The sequence below is a fragment of the Mixophyes fleayi genome, chromosome 2, assembly GCF_038048845.1.
Source record: "Mixophyes fleayi isolate aMixFle1 chromosome 2, aMixFle1.hap1, whole genome shotgun sequence".
NCBI lineage: Eukaryota > Metazoa > Chordata > Amphibia > Anura > Limnodynastidae > Mixophyes > Mixophyes fleayi.
Window position 1 is genome coordinate 93,090,361 of NC_134403.1, and position 16,215 is coordinate 93,106,575.

Sequence of the window (16,215 nt, forward strand, 5' to 3'; positions counted from 1 at the left end):
AAAAGTTTAGGGTTTTTAATATATTGTGGTGACCCACTCCTCTACGCAGTCCAGGTACATTTATTGGTGCGATTCATAAAAGTTCAGGGTTTTTAATATATTGTGGTGACCCACTCCTCTACGCAGTCCAGGTACATTTATTGGTGCGATTCATAAAAGTTCAGGGTTTTTAATATATTGTGGTGACCCACTCCTCTACGCAGTCCAGGTACATTTATTGGTGCGAATCAAACAAGTTGATGGTTTTCTTATTATATATATTGTGGTGACCCACTCCTCTACGCAGTCCAGGTACATTTATTGGTGCGATTCATAAAAGTTCAGGGTTTTTAAGATATTGTGGTGACCCACTCCTCTACGCAGTCCAGGTACATTTATTGGTGCGATTCATAAAAGTTCAGGGTTTTTAATATATTGTGGTGACCCACTCCTCTACGCAGTCCAGGTACATTTATTGGTGCGATTCATAAAAGTTCAGGGTTTTTAATATATTGTGGTGACCCACTCCTCTACGCAGTCCAGGTACATTTATTGGTGCGAATCAAACAAGTTGATGGTTTTCTTATTATATATATTGTGGTGACCCACTCCTCTACGCAGTCCAGGTACATTTATTGGTGCGATTCATAAAAGTTCAGGGTTTTTAAGATATTGTGGTGACCCACTCCTCTACGCAGTCCAGGTACAATTATTGGTGCGATTCATAAAAGTTCAGGGTTTTTAATATATTGTGGTGACCCACTCCTCTACGCAGTCCAGGTACATTTATTGGTGCGAATCAAACAAGTTGATGGTTTTCTTATTATATATATTGTGGTGACCCACTCCTCTACGCAGTCCAGGTACATTTATTGGTGCGATTCATAAAAGTTCTGGGTTTTTAATATATTGTGGTGACCCACTCCTCTACGCAGTCCAGGTACAATTATTGGTGCGATTCATAAAAGTTCAGGGTTTTTAATATATTGTGGTGACCCACTCCTCTACGCAGTCCAGGTACATTTATTGGTGCGAATCATAAAAGTTCAGGGTTTTTAAGATATTGTGGTGACCCACTCCTCTACGCAGTCCAGGTACATTTATTGGTGCGAATCATAAAAGTTCAGGGTTTTTAATATATATTGTGGTGACCCACTCCTCTACGCAGTCCAGGTACATTTATTGGTGCGATTCATAAAAGTTCAGGGTTTTTAATATATTGTGGTGACCCACTCCTCTACGCAGTCCAGGTACATTTATTGGTGCGAATCATAAAAGTTCAGGGTTTTTAAGATATTGTGGTGACCCACTCCTCTACGCAGTCCAGAAAGATACCTTTTTGCAACGTTTTGGACTAATAACTATATTGTGAGGTGTTCAGAATACACTGTAAATTAGTGGAAATGCTTGTTATTGAATGTTATTGAGGTTAATAATAGCCTAGGAGTGAAAATAAGCCCAAAAACTTGATTTTTAAACTTTTTATGTTTTTTTCAAAAAAAATCCGAATCCAATACCTTAAATCCGAACCGAGACCTTTCGTCAAGTGTTTTGCGAGACAAATCCGAACCTCAAAAATAACGAAAATCCGGATCCAAAACACAAAACACGAGACCTCAAAAGTCGCCGGTGCACATCCCTACTTAACACACAAATGATGAAAGCTCTGGGCAGACTAACACTTTACAGGAACATATATCTCACATTGTATATTTTCATGAGGAAAATAGGGGAGACCCAAATACACACAATCCATTTCCATTTTATATTTTGAAAGTTCATCTCTACATTATTGTTCTGTAGAATATGAATAATAGATCTTTCTGATAGATCTTTTACAAATAATATTGTTATTTATTATTATTATATACACACACACTGTCGACTAACTGTACATACTTACTTAGCCGCAGTCCTGAAGATGAGGCTGCATGATGCCCTAACATGTTTGCCTTCTGGGACACAACTTAGCTCTGTGTATGGAGTCTACAGACATCCTGGTATCTTGTTCGTTCACAAGTATGTCACACAGATGTTTGCAATGAGGGACATTTATCAGTTGAAGTACAGTAGGCAAATGAAACAGATCAATGAGGATCAGTTGCTTCAGGGCTTATGGGAAGTTGTGGTTGAGTGTTCATCCACTTATGAGGGTTTTTGGTTAATTGGAGTAGTTGTTATATGACTTTTTGGGAAATGTATGATAGTGAATTAATGTATGGGAACTGAAATCTGTTTAGCAAATGTAGTCGCTGAAGTCAACCATTTATCATTTAAAGAAAAGTAACCAGTTTCTAAAATGACTGGTCTCTGTATGGCTATTGAGTAATCACAGGGTCATTTTTAAGGTTTTTTCTACCCTAAATGTGAATATCCAGAGTATAGCTTCCCAGAATAAGCCCCTAGTGCAGCAATACCATTCCAGTAAGAGCACTGATAATTCTGCAGACAGACTTGTACTGGATCTTCTTTGCAGGGAAAGAACTATCGGTCTGTACAGTAGTACATACATAGGAAGTTTGCTATGTATAATGTATGTACAATCTATAGAGCATATGGATACATAAAATATGATCATTTTGGTCAAGGGCAAAGGTTGATTCTGACCTGTGAATATCCAATGATTGCTTGGGCAGCACAGTGGCTAAGTGGTTAGCACTTCTGTCTCACAGCACTGGGGTCATGAGTTCAATTCCCGACCATGGCCTTATCTGTGTGAAGTTTGTATGTTCTCCCCGTGTTTGCGTGGGGGTGCTCCAGTTTCCTCCCACAATCCCAAAACATACTAGTAGGTTAATTGGCTGCTATCAAATTGACCCCAGTCTCTCTCTGTCTGTGTGTGTGTGTGTTAGAGAATGGGGCAGGAACTTATGTGAATGAGTTCTCTGTACAGCGCTGCAGAATTAGTGGTGCTATATAAATAAATGATGATGATGATGATTGCTTCTAATTTATCCTAAATTAAATCAACACATGTCATTTAGATTAGGAGTTGCAAGCAAGCAATTGTCACTCTGTTCAGGATGTGGATATATGGTAGACAAATGTGTCAGTCAGGGACGTATGTACCATAGCAGCAGGGTGTGCAGCTGCCCTGGTCCCTGCAATGCCCCATGTGTATATGTGTTTTATTCACCCTTGGGTGGTACATGGGGGCCTTTACAAAATACTGCTATAAGGGCCAAAGGGCAACATCTGTAACTTTATTGCAAGATCTGTCAATTTGATGCAATATGGTCATAAGACTTGTCCTGGTCTCTTTTACTGGCTGACAGCAGTGTGATGCAGGATTTGTGAGTTTCTTCTCTAGATACCTCCTCCCTTTGGAGAACCTGTTACTTTTAAATTAATTGTGTAACTTTCAACTATGCACTGATGTAAGTCCACTTTATTCCTTTGGAAATAATGTAAATATTAAAAAATTAATTTCAAATTTCAACTACTCTACATTAGGAGATAGAGATCTCTAAATCCAAACTGAAAATTAATTTTGTTCCCCCAGGGTATTTCCCTATGATTGATGTATAGATTTGAACAGTTAGAGATGATATCATGCAACTCAGTTACAGACAACATCAATGTACAAATCATTCTAAGACTGAGTGAAGCATCCTTAAATCTCTACAGAATTACAAAATATTCCATTGTCCTGATGGACTTTGCATTTTACCAATGGGATAGGAAATTGATGCTAGCTTAATAAATGCTATTCACCATTGACACATGACCCAACCACAGTATAAAGACACATTTTAACTCTTTAGTTGAGATGGGTATTACCAATGATTGCAATTCTTCAGAGAAAGCTTAATATTTGAGAATTGTCTATCCTGTAAAGCCTGTGGTTTATGGTCTTCCAAAAAAGTTCCATTACACAACCTAAGCTGAGTTTGTTCATTATTAGTTACAACTGATTGTAAGATCATTGCCTGCCTTCCTTTGGATACTTATGATTTTATGTCCATATTATCGGTTATTTCATGTTATGATTTGGATCAATCTCGACATAATGCCTTTTTAAACAACAGTGTGGTACTGCTATGGGCAATGTGGCTTTTGCAAACTATTTGTGGACTGTCTGGACTGAAACTAATCTATCCATAGAGATGTCCTTTGACCATATAATTATGTGGCTGCGGTACATTGATGACATTTTTATGATCTGGAATGGGTCTTTGGATGTTCTTGATGATTTCTTTTCATACATGAACAATGGGTTTAAAAGTCGTGTGTCTTTTTAGCAAATGTGTGCACAGATTTCTAATTACTGTGGTTAACCCCAGTTACCCTGGCATTGTTATACCTGGATAAAAGGACATTAAATATTTTACTAAAAACAGTACAATTAAACACAGAAACTTACTCAGGTTATGCTTCCTCTTTAAATTGTTCTGGGCATTTGCAACCACAGCCAGCAGACAACTATACATATTGACCAATAAAGTGCTGCTGAAAATATTGCTTATATGGTGCAAAAAGCATTCATTGAATATATAAGACAACTTCCAATTACTGGTCTCTCCATTAAAAGCAATTTCTTCTGCAGGGAAAAAAAAGGGACCACCTTCTAAGCAGGAGACAACCCCCACCCATGCATCCAGTCTACCCTTGATTCTCATTTAATTATATTTTCCCAAAAAACAAAATCTTGTTTTTGCATTTGGGCTCTATAACACATGAGCATCTATTCCACATTAACCACATTTGCACAAAAACAAGGCACATTTTTGCTGCTTATTAAATTATCTTTATTGTCTTTTTTCCCATAATACCCTTATCTTGCGTCAAAGCAGATCCTGTCAATCTTGGTCATGTGTAATAATCATTGTTGGACATGATTTCATTGTGGGCATGATATTATTATTATTACTATTATTATTATTATTATTATTATTATTATTAATAATGAAGATTTGTAAGGCACCACTGTGCTTCACAGCACTGGCCGGTGGGGAAAACAGGGTATACGTAAAACAGGGACACACATGTTTGACAAACGCAGACTTGTAAACAAAGGTTAGGGAGGGCATATCACATTACTGTGGGTGTGGCAAATCCAGAGGGTCCACAAACACAACAGTAGAAAGATAATCAGCCACAACCTTTTAGCTTGGTCATAGCCTGCACACAGGGTACCATCAAACTACAACTAGCATCTGCCTTTCTCTGTATTAGATGCAACTAAGCAAATATATTATGTTAGAGTGGCGTTAACCTAGCCAATTGTTTTTTTAATCATATTTTCATGATGATTTTTACATTAATTTTATAACCTTAAATGTTTGCTAGTTGGCATCATTTGCAGTTACTGGACGGACAGATTAACTTTATCAGCACACTAATGAATGGGTCCTAATTCCAAATGTGTCACATTTCACATGATCTTCTTCTTTCTAATCACACTCTCTGTGACAGAGGCAGGTGGTTGTGTGTAAACGTGTCCTGCTTCATGCTCCTTCCTCCTACATCTGCACGCATGGTTAGCTGTGCATATATTCCTGTGTGTGGTGTTCAGAGCAGTGGCCCATCACACGATTGTGAGAAGATATGTTGGTCTTTTCTTATCACCTCTAGGTGATGTTTTGCATAGGAAGCTGACTGACATTCATTTTCCAGTGAGAGCATTTGTTAAACTAAATATATCCTGAAAAGATTTCAATTTACACTGTATATGGTATTCCTCAATGTTCTGCTTGATGATAATATTGCAGTTAAGCAGAGGTAGGAAGTACTTTACCTTTGTGAAAACAGAGGACGGTAGATAAGATTACAGAGAGAAGAGGGCTGGAGAAACTTGTTTATTTACTTTTCTCATAAACACAAAGGAGTATATTTACTAAACTGAGGGATTGAAGAAGTTGAGCTGTTGTCTATAGCAACCAATCAGATTCTAGCTGTCCTACATGAAAGAATAAATACAATACATGAAAGCTAGAATCTGATTGGTTGCTATAGACAACTCTCCACATTTTCAAACCCGAAGTTTAGTAAACATACCCCAAAGATTTGTCTGACCTGTTTGGACATTTTAGACCAAACTGCTCTATAATTGGTGCAGGTGTGATCCCAAAACTACTGGCTATCTGAGTGAACATTTGACTATGATTAGATGTTGGTGAGGACTGCTGGACCAATGTGAAACCTGGTAAGGTGTGCTGTAATTGGACAGTCACACTGATCTGGTCTCATAGGATTCAGCCATTTATCCCAATCAAAAGTTGACAGTTCTGTCCAAGTTGCATGTGTATGTTTTGATTCCCCACAATGTCTGCTACCTAGAGCAAAACTTTTAAATAAATGTTTGTTTTTAAGTCTAAATACCTTCCTCACCTAAAACTGTCCCATACAAACATGCAGGAGCCGGTAAGACACATTCATGAAACTGGCGCAAAGAAAAAAAGTGGTGTCGCCCACAGCAATTTATCAAATTGTGTCCTTTTCTAGTTTAGTTTTAAAAATGTAAGCAAACAGCTGATTGGTTGCTATAGACAACACTACCCTTTTACATTGCATCACTTTTAATAAATGCCTCTCAGTATGTTTTGCCCCTTATATTTACGCAGTTGGTGTAACCCCAGAAATATATTACTACATTTATTTAAATGCAACCTGAACAATAAGTCTGGGCCACCTCTCCAAACTCTAACAAGATCTCATCATCTGTCCATATATCCGTCCAGTTTTGGTGTTCTCATCCCATCTTCTGGGAGGTATCTGGTGAGGACGCTAGTGCAGACTTATTGTTCGAACTGGATTTAACTTAAGAGATATTGATTATATAACAACAGTTTCAAGCACTTTGTCTGATGTACTAGCACTTTGCTTATTTTTTGGCAATTATACTTAATTTTTGGCACATTTTTCCACAGCACCCTTTTTGCAACTGTTTTATATGCATAAGACTCTATTTTACAATTTGTGCCTTCTCCTCTTTCTCGTTTTGTACTTTTTTCACTTTTGCATTTTTTTTTCACCAATTAATATTAATACAGATGAATTGATACGGCAACTTTTGCATTTTTATCATGAAAAATGATATCCAATCAGTGTTACTTATTGCATTTTCAACAATTTTATGGAAAGCCATTACTTACTTTTTGTCTAAAATATTGTGTTATTTAAATATGACATCCTTTTTGATCATGCCATGATTTTTTTATTATTGCTTACAATAATTTATAAAGAAACAATATATTTTATTCAATACCGTGTCTTTTTGCACATCTCTATATGCACTCTGTAATCCCCTGGTTCAATGCTTCTTTTAATTTTGGGATACAACATTTTTTTCTATAACTTGTAATATTTATAGATACAAGTGTACTTTATTACAGATTACGCTTAGTGAGTATTATATATACATGGTGAGTATGTATGTGTGTTTTTTCTTTGTTTACTTTTTTATTTTTTACATCTTTTTTTTAAATCCTCAATGAGGATATGTCTTTTACTTTCTTTTTTTCTTTTTAATAAAATCTGCATGCAAAGACATTACCTTAGACGTCAGTGACATCTAATTGCTAATGTTAAAGCATGTGAAAACATGATATAAAGGTAGGGCAGAGCATACAGAGCCTCCCTGGGTCTTATTAGACAAAGGGACTTTAAATTCTCTATGGAAATCCCAACGCTGACACCATAAAGGTTTCTGAGCCAAATGGGGGACATCACTTCCTATTAGAGATGGGCGGGCTCGGTTCCCCGTGAACCGAACCCACCCGAACTTTGTCTATCCGAGTTTGAGGCCGAACGTCATCATGACGTCGTCGGATCTCGGGGCTCGGTTCTCGCGATACTTGAAAATTATAAATACCCGCCTCCACAGCAATCCATCGCCATTTCACAGAGGGAGAGAGCAGGGTGTAGTCACAGGCTGATTAAAGCAGGGACAGAGAATACAATTATGGTTACAATTATTATTATAATTCTGATAACAATTGATAGAGAAGAGAGAAGGATAGAGGAGTCTTTATTTTAAATATTTGGCACTACAAGTGCTTTGGGGTGTCCCCCATTCTTTTGCATTAATATTTCTGGCTGTCAACAGTCCTGTTTGTCAGTAATCTGAAAAATAATATTTAGCACTCCCAAGTGCTTTTGGGGTGTCCCCCATTCTTTTGCATTAATATTTCTGGCTGTCAAAAGTCCTATCTGTCAGCAGACTTAAAATATAATATTTAGCACTCCCAAGTGCTTTTGGGGTGTCCCCCATTTTTTTGCATTAATATTCCTGGCTGTCAAAAGTCCTATCTGTCAGCAGACTTAAAATATAATATTTAGCACTCCCAAGTGCTTTTGGGGTGTCCCCCATTCTTTTGCATTCATTTTTCTGGCTGTCAAAAATCATATTTGTCAGCAGTATCTAAAACAATTTGTAGCACTACAAGTGGGCTCATAATGGATTCAAAGCAGTCCACATATGAGCAGAATGAGCAACCTGGTTCTGTCACCAGTCCTGATGGTAGTGTTCCCAGTACATCATCTGGGAAAGACGATGTCAAACTACAGTCTTTTGAAATCAATCAAAAAAACACACACAAAAAAAAAAAAAAAAAAAAAAAAAAAAAAGTACCGTGTTGAAGGGAAAAAGAAGTGTAACTGAGGAAAAGTTAACTGCCGATAAAAAAAAAATTGCCAACATGCCATTCTACACACACAGTGGCAAAGAGTGAATGAGGCCTTCACCTTTGTCTATTAGTGGCAGATCAAAAAATGTTACCGAGCCTTCTTCTTGTACGGACACTCATGACAAAGCAAAACCAAGTAATTTGAAGTCTAAAAGTGGTGCACAAGTACTGTTACGCGTGAAAGCCGAGCTGCAAGAAAACAGTAAGGCATTAGAGGATAATGTATGCTCTGAATCAGAAATGACACCAATCCCTGTGGAGAGTCCATCCACCAGTGGTATGTCTAATCGTGAGCATTATGTTAGTGACAGTGTACCCATAAAGAAGGTTCCTTTCAACAATTCTGCTGATGTGTGCCAAAACAGCCCGAGTGTAGTCGGTGATACACCAATTGAGGATGCCACTTTTGAAATAGAAGAGGATGAGGGGGAGATTTGTGTAGGCGACGAGGACACTAATGATGATGTTGATGATTATGATGCAGACAGATACCAAATTGCCTTTCTCAATTTCTATTTATATTCTAGACTCTATAATGGCTGAATAGTTTTCTATTTTACTCCTAGTGGAGAGGGGGTCTGATGCAGACAGATACCAAACTACCTTGGTCCATTTCTTTTTACTTTCTAATTCCACAGTCTATGCAGGCTGCTTTTTTTCTATTCAACTACAAGTGGAGGGTGGGGGGCATAGATAGCCACCAAACTACCTTGGTCCATTTATTTTTACTTTCTAATTCTACAGTCTATGCAGGCTGCTTTTTTTCTATTCAACTACAAGTGGAGGGTGTAATATACACCCAAAGACGATGGCTACATTGCCAATAATCAAAGATGGAGGAGGTAGACAACCAGGTTTGTCTGTATAATTTGCAGGCAAGTGTTCGCATTAAGGATGGCCTACTAGGGATTAAACTGTTTTTTTTTCATAATTTATTAGCTTTAGAATTACCTCATTTATCCAAGAAACTAGTGGAGCACTAAATTAGGTTACTTTAGACCAAAAATGGTAAAACAAAACCAAAACCAAAACACGCAATGACGGTTTGGCAAAACCAAAACACAACTGTAATCCAGATCCAAAACCAAAACCAAAACACGGGGGTCAGTGAGCATCTGTACTTCCCATGCACAGCTTTCTATATTGAGCGATCTAATGGCCTTGGAACTACTCATTAAGGTTCATGGCTGTTACACATGGACCAGAGGCTGTCCTCTGTCCACTGCTGCAGCTGAAATTTGGTAAGATGTAACTGCACTACCTGGATGTACTATACAATTACATCCTGTTGCACAAAGGGCTTAAACAAAATTTTAACATATCCAACATACATAAGAAATGACAGCTCTATTTTTTTTCAAGTTTAAAGGGAGAGTAATGGTTGTCATGCAGGTACTTTTATGTTCCCATCTGTGTGGAATTTGGAGTAGTGAGCTACAATCTTAGTGTAGGGTATTTAGATCGCTAGCTCCACTGGGTCAGGGACTGACGTGAATGATTCAATATGCTGAGGAAAGCACTCTGTAATATGATGGTACCATACAAATAAATAATAATAAATAAAATATTGCTGTGTGTTTGCCAAACATACAGTAATTGTAAAACTGTAGGAATTAAGAAACAGGGCTGAGCTGCATATGTGACGCTCCACATACTCACTTGACATTAAACATGTATCCTTGATGGGTGGAAAGGAAGCAGGAAACTTTTGAGCATCAGATTCTAGTAAGATAAGATTTTCAGAATTACATTTAAAGCATGGTTGTCCAGCACGCCTGTAAATGTGGCCCAGAAGGAGTTTGGGTTGTGGCAAGGGGGCAGCACTGTTAATGGAAAAAAAAAATGCTGCAAAAAAAAAGAAAATACTTACCTTGCGGTCACGTCAGCTGGTACTCCGGCTCCCTCCCTTGTCTCCTCCTCCGTGCGGTGCTCGCGGTGAATGTCGAGCGTGATGTCATCGCGCCCAACATCCATTGCGGAGCGCAGCACAGAGGAGTCACCCGCGCGAGAAGAACAATCAGCAGCACAGAATTGGAGAAAAGAAGAGAAGAGGACAGGAGAACAAGCCGATTAAAAGATAAGTTAAGGGGGATTTTTTTTATTATTTCAAGGGACGCTGACCAGTGAATAAAAGTCACCTAGTCCTGGAGCATCATGGACCTTATCTCCCTTGCTACATACTTCTACTTGTAATACTAATGGGGCATTATATATTATTCTCTTTGGCCCATTATAAGTTGTTATCCCTTAACTAACATAGTGGTGTAATTATCAAAACAGGTCACAATTTGGGGTCACAGTGATGTATATGTCAGGTACCGCAGGCCTGGTCAGGGCACCCTGATATACAATGCCTGGCTTAAATGCACTTTATTGATATTGCATCGAAACAATACAAAAAGTGATTATAGTATAATAACTAGAGAGGATTTTTTGAACATGGCGATTGAAAGGTAAGTATAGGGGGATTTTAAAAAAAAGGGATATATATATATATATATATATATATATATATATCACTTTTTTTCTCATATATATATGTTAACTATGTTTTCTATGGTTTTTTGGATGATCAGCTATCGTTATTGTTAGGGTATCTTATGTGCGGCCCAAACCAACTCGTCGTCTTCCAATGTGGCCCAGGGAAGCTAAAAGGTTGGACACCCCTGATTTAAAGTATTAAACTGAAAGTAAAAAAAGAAGTCAAATAGCAAAACTGGAGAGGGACAGTACCTTACTGTATTTTTCAATATCAGTATATCCAGCTGTCTGTTAGAACCTGAAAGCCCTCTTGTAATAGGATGATGTCACAACGCCTGTCTTTAAAGAGTCCAGTCACAGACCGCAAACACTCATCAGTAGACTACGGTATGACAAACAACATTGTGAACCCATTCTAAGTGTATCGACACACAATATCTACCTGAGGGTGGGAAACCCCTAAGAAAATGTAAGGTCTATTTAATGTGGAGTATAGTAGCATAAACTCTAGCTAGATTACAATTCACTGCAGCCTCACATTAGCCTCTCTACCTTTATGGACATACATACACATAAAGACACAGCATTTACTTTGTGTATAATAAATTATACCATTTGCTAATTGCACATTTAAGTTTAAATAATGCCAGATAATGTATCAGTATGGGATTTTATTTACACCGGCTGATAGCTTGTTACCACCGATTTACATTACTTGGGTAAAGATGAATGTAGACAAGTAGAGTTGGATAAACTCACACCAACTGGATCAAAGTCCCAAGTGATTACCTAGTGAATACTGGCTAAATGAGCAATTGTGGACATTTCTTTATCCAAAGTCCCCTATTTCATTATTTTACTTGGAAACATATCTAGTAATATAAGCCATTTCAGTTCCCTAAACTGTAGTGCCCTAGCCATGTGGCAAATTAGCCTATTTGATAAATACAGACCTATCTCTCGATTTATAAGGCTGGCATTACATGGTGCAATGCTGTCGGTCTGTTTAGTAGTTTTGGGCCTGGCATTGTTCCATTTGTTGGCTCTAGGACTGATTTCCAGCCAGGACCTGCTCAGTTGGAGACCCAGTTCTGACCTGATTTCGGTTTGTTGGCTTTGCTGCAAAGCTCTCCTACCCACTAGACAGTTTACACAATTCCAGGTTTTGGATAGTACTGTCCATTCAGCATTTAGAGAGACAGTAGCTCTCAGGATACTGCTTCGTGAATGGCTGGTGCTATCCACCAATCAATGCAGGAATTTATTCTGCACGTTATCAGCTAGCAGCTATCTAGCTTTCAGAAAAAAATATGCATCTGACATACTGAATGGCTAGCACTATGAACCAACCAGAGTTCCACGAGTGTCTATTGGGTATGACAGCTTCCTAGAACTTCTGATTGAATGTGGTCAAGAGAGTCAGCATTAGACCACAGGAGTGGAATGTATACTGTGTAGATTTGCATTGTAACGCCACTGCAGATGTTGAGTGGGTCTACATTTTAAAGCAAGTCTGAATTACCACCAAAGTACATGTTCATTGTAAAGCCAATAGGGATATGGGGGGGGGTCTGCAATATATGATATGTAAGACAGCTTAATAGAGAATTGTCATGCGGTGTCTTTCCTGCTGATGGCTTTCTACATGTCTCTTTTTCCCTCCACCTTGATTTCATATAATGTAAACTCCTATGAATCAATATTAACAGAAAAGTTGCCATAGGTTCTTGTAGCCCTGTTGCCTTCTATGAGACATAAAATGAAGCATATAGCTGTCCAAGTTTTTTATTTCCAAATTATGGACACTATTTTGCACCCAGTGTGTAGGTTCACAGGTCATATAAGCCAACAGCAGCATAGGGTCAACATTCCTCTTATGTGTTTCATGAGGGGTAGAACTGTGATTAATTCCTGATTATTCAGCCTACTCATAATGTAAATTAATTTTAAGAGTGTTCTTGCTTATTACCTGAAATAATGTTACAGTGCATTTGTTACCCAGTTTTCCTTGGAATAAAAGATTTTGACATTATTGGTCCCACATTTCGAGCTGAAATGCCTTCCTTTTATAAGTTCCTCATTGCGCTGGTTCCACTATACCTAAATTAACAGGTTGTATAAAATATAAATGTACTATAATCCTGGGGTATTTTCTTTCTAGTACTTAATCGTTGTATATATTCATGATATGGGGACCGCTACTGAAACCTTTGGTAGTTTTCACTTTCAAAACCATGATCAGGTCTACTCCTTCTGACATTTCAATGGGCTGTATTTCACATACAATGTAGATGAGACTTGGGACAGTTACCAGATTAGCTAAATAAATATTGACACAGATGTATTATACATACTGTGTGGCTACATGCATAAAACAGGCTTTTAAGTTGACTTAAACATATTGTCAATTTATCTTTATACTACTACCTGGTCTTAACATAGTATAGGTGCCTGATATTGGGCTAGCACAGTGTAATATCCTGTGTATTAATCAGTGACCTCACAGTGTGCACCTGTTTCTTATCCTTCTTTAATTAAGTGGCACAAAGCAGAAACAGTTTCTATAGCAACAGAGATACTTCACGGTCATTGATCAGACATGCATCTAAAGTGGGGATGCTCAAAATATACTGATGCTTTACCATAGTTACTAATTTTGTGCCAGTGTGGTCAAATAAAGCTAATTATTGGACTAAACATTAACATCCAGTTAGTCTATTAACATAGTGCATTTTGATTTTTGCTTTAGTTCCTCTTTTTAAAAAAAAAAAAAAAAAAAAAGTAAGCATTTTTGGTAATAAATGCACCTTTAAACTATTCATTTAAATTGCAGTGAACAAATATGGCCATGTATGTAGTGTGCCACATTTTGCTGATCTGGGGGCTCAGCTACCATGCACAATCATGTCTGTCCAGTCAACTCCTGGAGGATATTTATCGACCCATTAGGATAGGATTTGATCTGGTATAGAGAGTCGTCCCCCCCATGACACAACAGCTGCTCAAATGGACATACCAAAGTCATACTGTGTGTGACCAGTTTATCTTCCTCCAGATTGTCAAACATATGTTTGCATCAATCCAATTAACTAATTAGACCAACAATAGATTAAAAAAAATATATATATTTTTTTTTTTTTTACATTTTCCATTATGTATTAACCAGATATGTAGAGATCCACCACGCTGAAACACCCTCTGAACAAGTTCTTATCTCTGAGTTTTGTTTCAATCTGAAGTTCCTCTTGGTGTTTTAGGGTGGAGGACTGACTGTACTTTTATTTAGAACCACTTAATATAGCAACTTGTTGTTCTCAGAACATCACCTCCCTCCTAGCTGTGTATCACTGACGTGCAAGCATTGTGGGCTTCGCTATCATTGTGACGCCTCTGTGGTTAATGTCATTTTCCACTTCCCCTAATCATGCAGCTTCTGAGAGTTTCAGCTCTAGCTTCCACTGCCGCTTGGGTCTAATCAGTCAGACCAGGAGCACTGTGGTTTACAAGAAGTTTGTTAAGCTACATGTTAAACAAATGAAATAGAGACAAAAAGGGAATTTATTTTACTGCATAATGTATTTGTATTTGTTCCTCCTGCAATAAACTGTAACCACTCTGCTAATTGCTTAACTAATCCACAGCATGCACTAAATTATTTACAAATCTTGTGTTTTCAAAACACCTCAGGGAGCAAACTGTTTTCTTCTATAAGGCAATGCGATTGCTATGCCATGTGCCAAGCAGACGCCAGTACTAAAGAACTGGACCACTCCCATGATTGTACTTCTCATATAATAGAACTGCTAAAAATAGGTAAAGGATCCTCTTCAAGTGTACATGTTGCTTACACAGGTAATTTTGTGAAGCTGAACAAATACTCACAAGAATGCACCCTGTAAATTAGGGACATTAAGGAATGAGGCTCTAGATCAGTGTTGGCTATCCTCTGACACTCCAGGTGTTGTGAAACTATAACGCCCAGCATGCTTTGCCAATATATAACAGCTTATTGCTGGAAGGGTATGCTGGGACTTGTAGTTTCACAACACCTGGAGTGTCACAGGTTAGCCAACACTGCTCTAGATGCTCTCAGTTCCTCTGAGTTATCAGCAGGTTGGTTAAGCGTTTGGTTTTAAAATAACAGGGCATCAAACATTTTAGTTAATTTATAAATAATTTATTGGAGACTTTCAAATAGATGGGATGGCCAAGGCCCAAGACTGAGAAACCCAACATTTTCCCAAGCTGTATACAGCAGCAGAAATACATTTACATATTAAGTTGTGTTTTGAAATAGAAATGCACTTATTGGGGCTGCTATCAGAAGATACAACTAACCCTTGCCTCAACCAGAGCACTGTGTGTTCTGACTCAGAATTGCATCTCATACCACTCATCTGCACACAGATATACACACATTTCCTGGAGAGCAACAAAAATCACATTAGTCACATTGAAACCAGAACCCTAATATAGACTATCTAGCTCAAAGCATACCACGTACACGTTTAACTCACATGCAGAGGCCATTGAAGGGCTTGTCTACCCCACCATGTCACTCCCCAATAATGCAGCCAGATAGGGCCCTCTACTTATCTTTAAATAAAAATAATTAAATCCTGAAATGACCAGTAGTCCCATATCATACCATCCCAGATCCTGAAGGCACTTTGTATGGCAGTAATGTACGGTTTGTCATTTGACAGCCATGGCTCCAGCAGTGAGAATCACAACTTATGTATTCCTTAGCACAGGTTATTATTTAGGGGAAACCCCCATATGGCTATATGGAGCAGTGATAGGCAAAGCATATACAACTCTAGGCTCCCCTCTATTCTTAGAGTTATTGTTTTTAAATTATGCCAGTATTAAATACATTTAATGGAGACCCACACATTCCCCAAAACACCCTGCACAATGCCCACTCATCTGAGACACCATCATATTCAATTTAGAATACCATTTACCCTCAAACACCTCTGATATCTCCCGCTTTCCCTAAAACACCCCTCACTTATTTAAAAAGACCTGGTGGGAGGGGATGTCAGCTCGATGGGGCATGGAAGCAGAAGAGACCTGTAGGGACCCAGGTGAAGGCTCCACAGGAAGCCTGTTGCCCATCACTGAT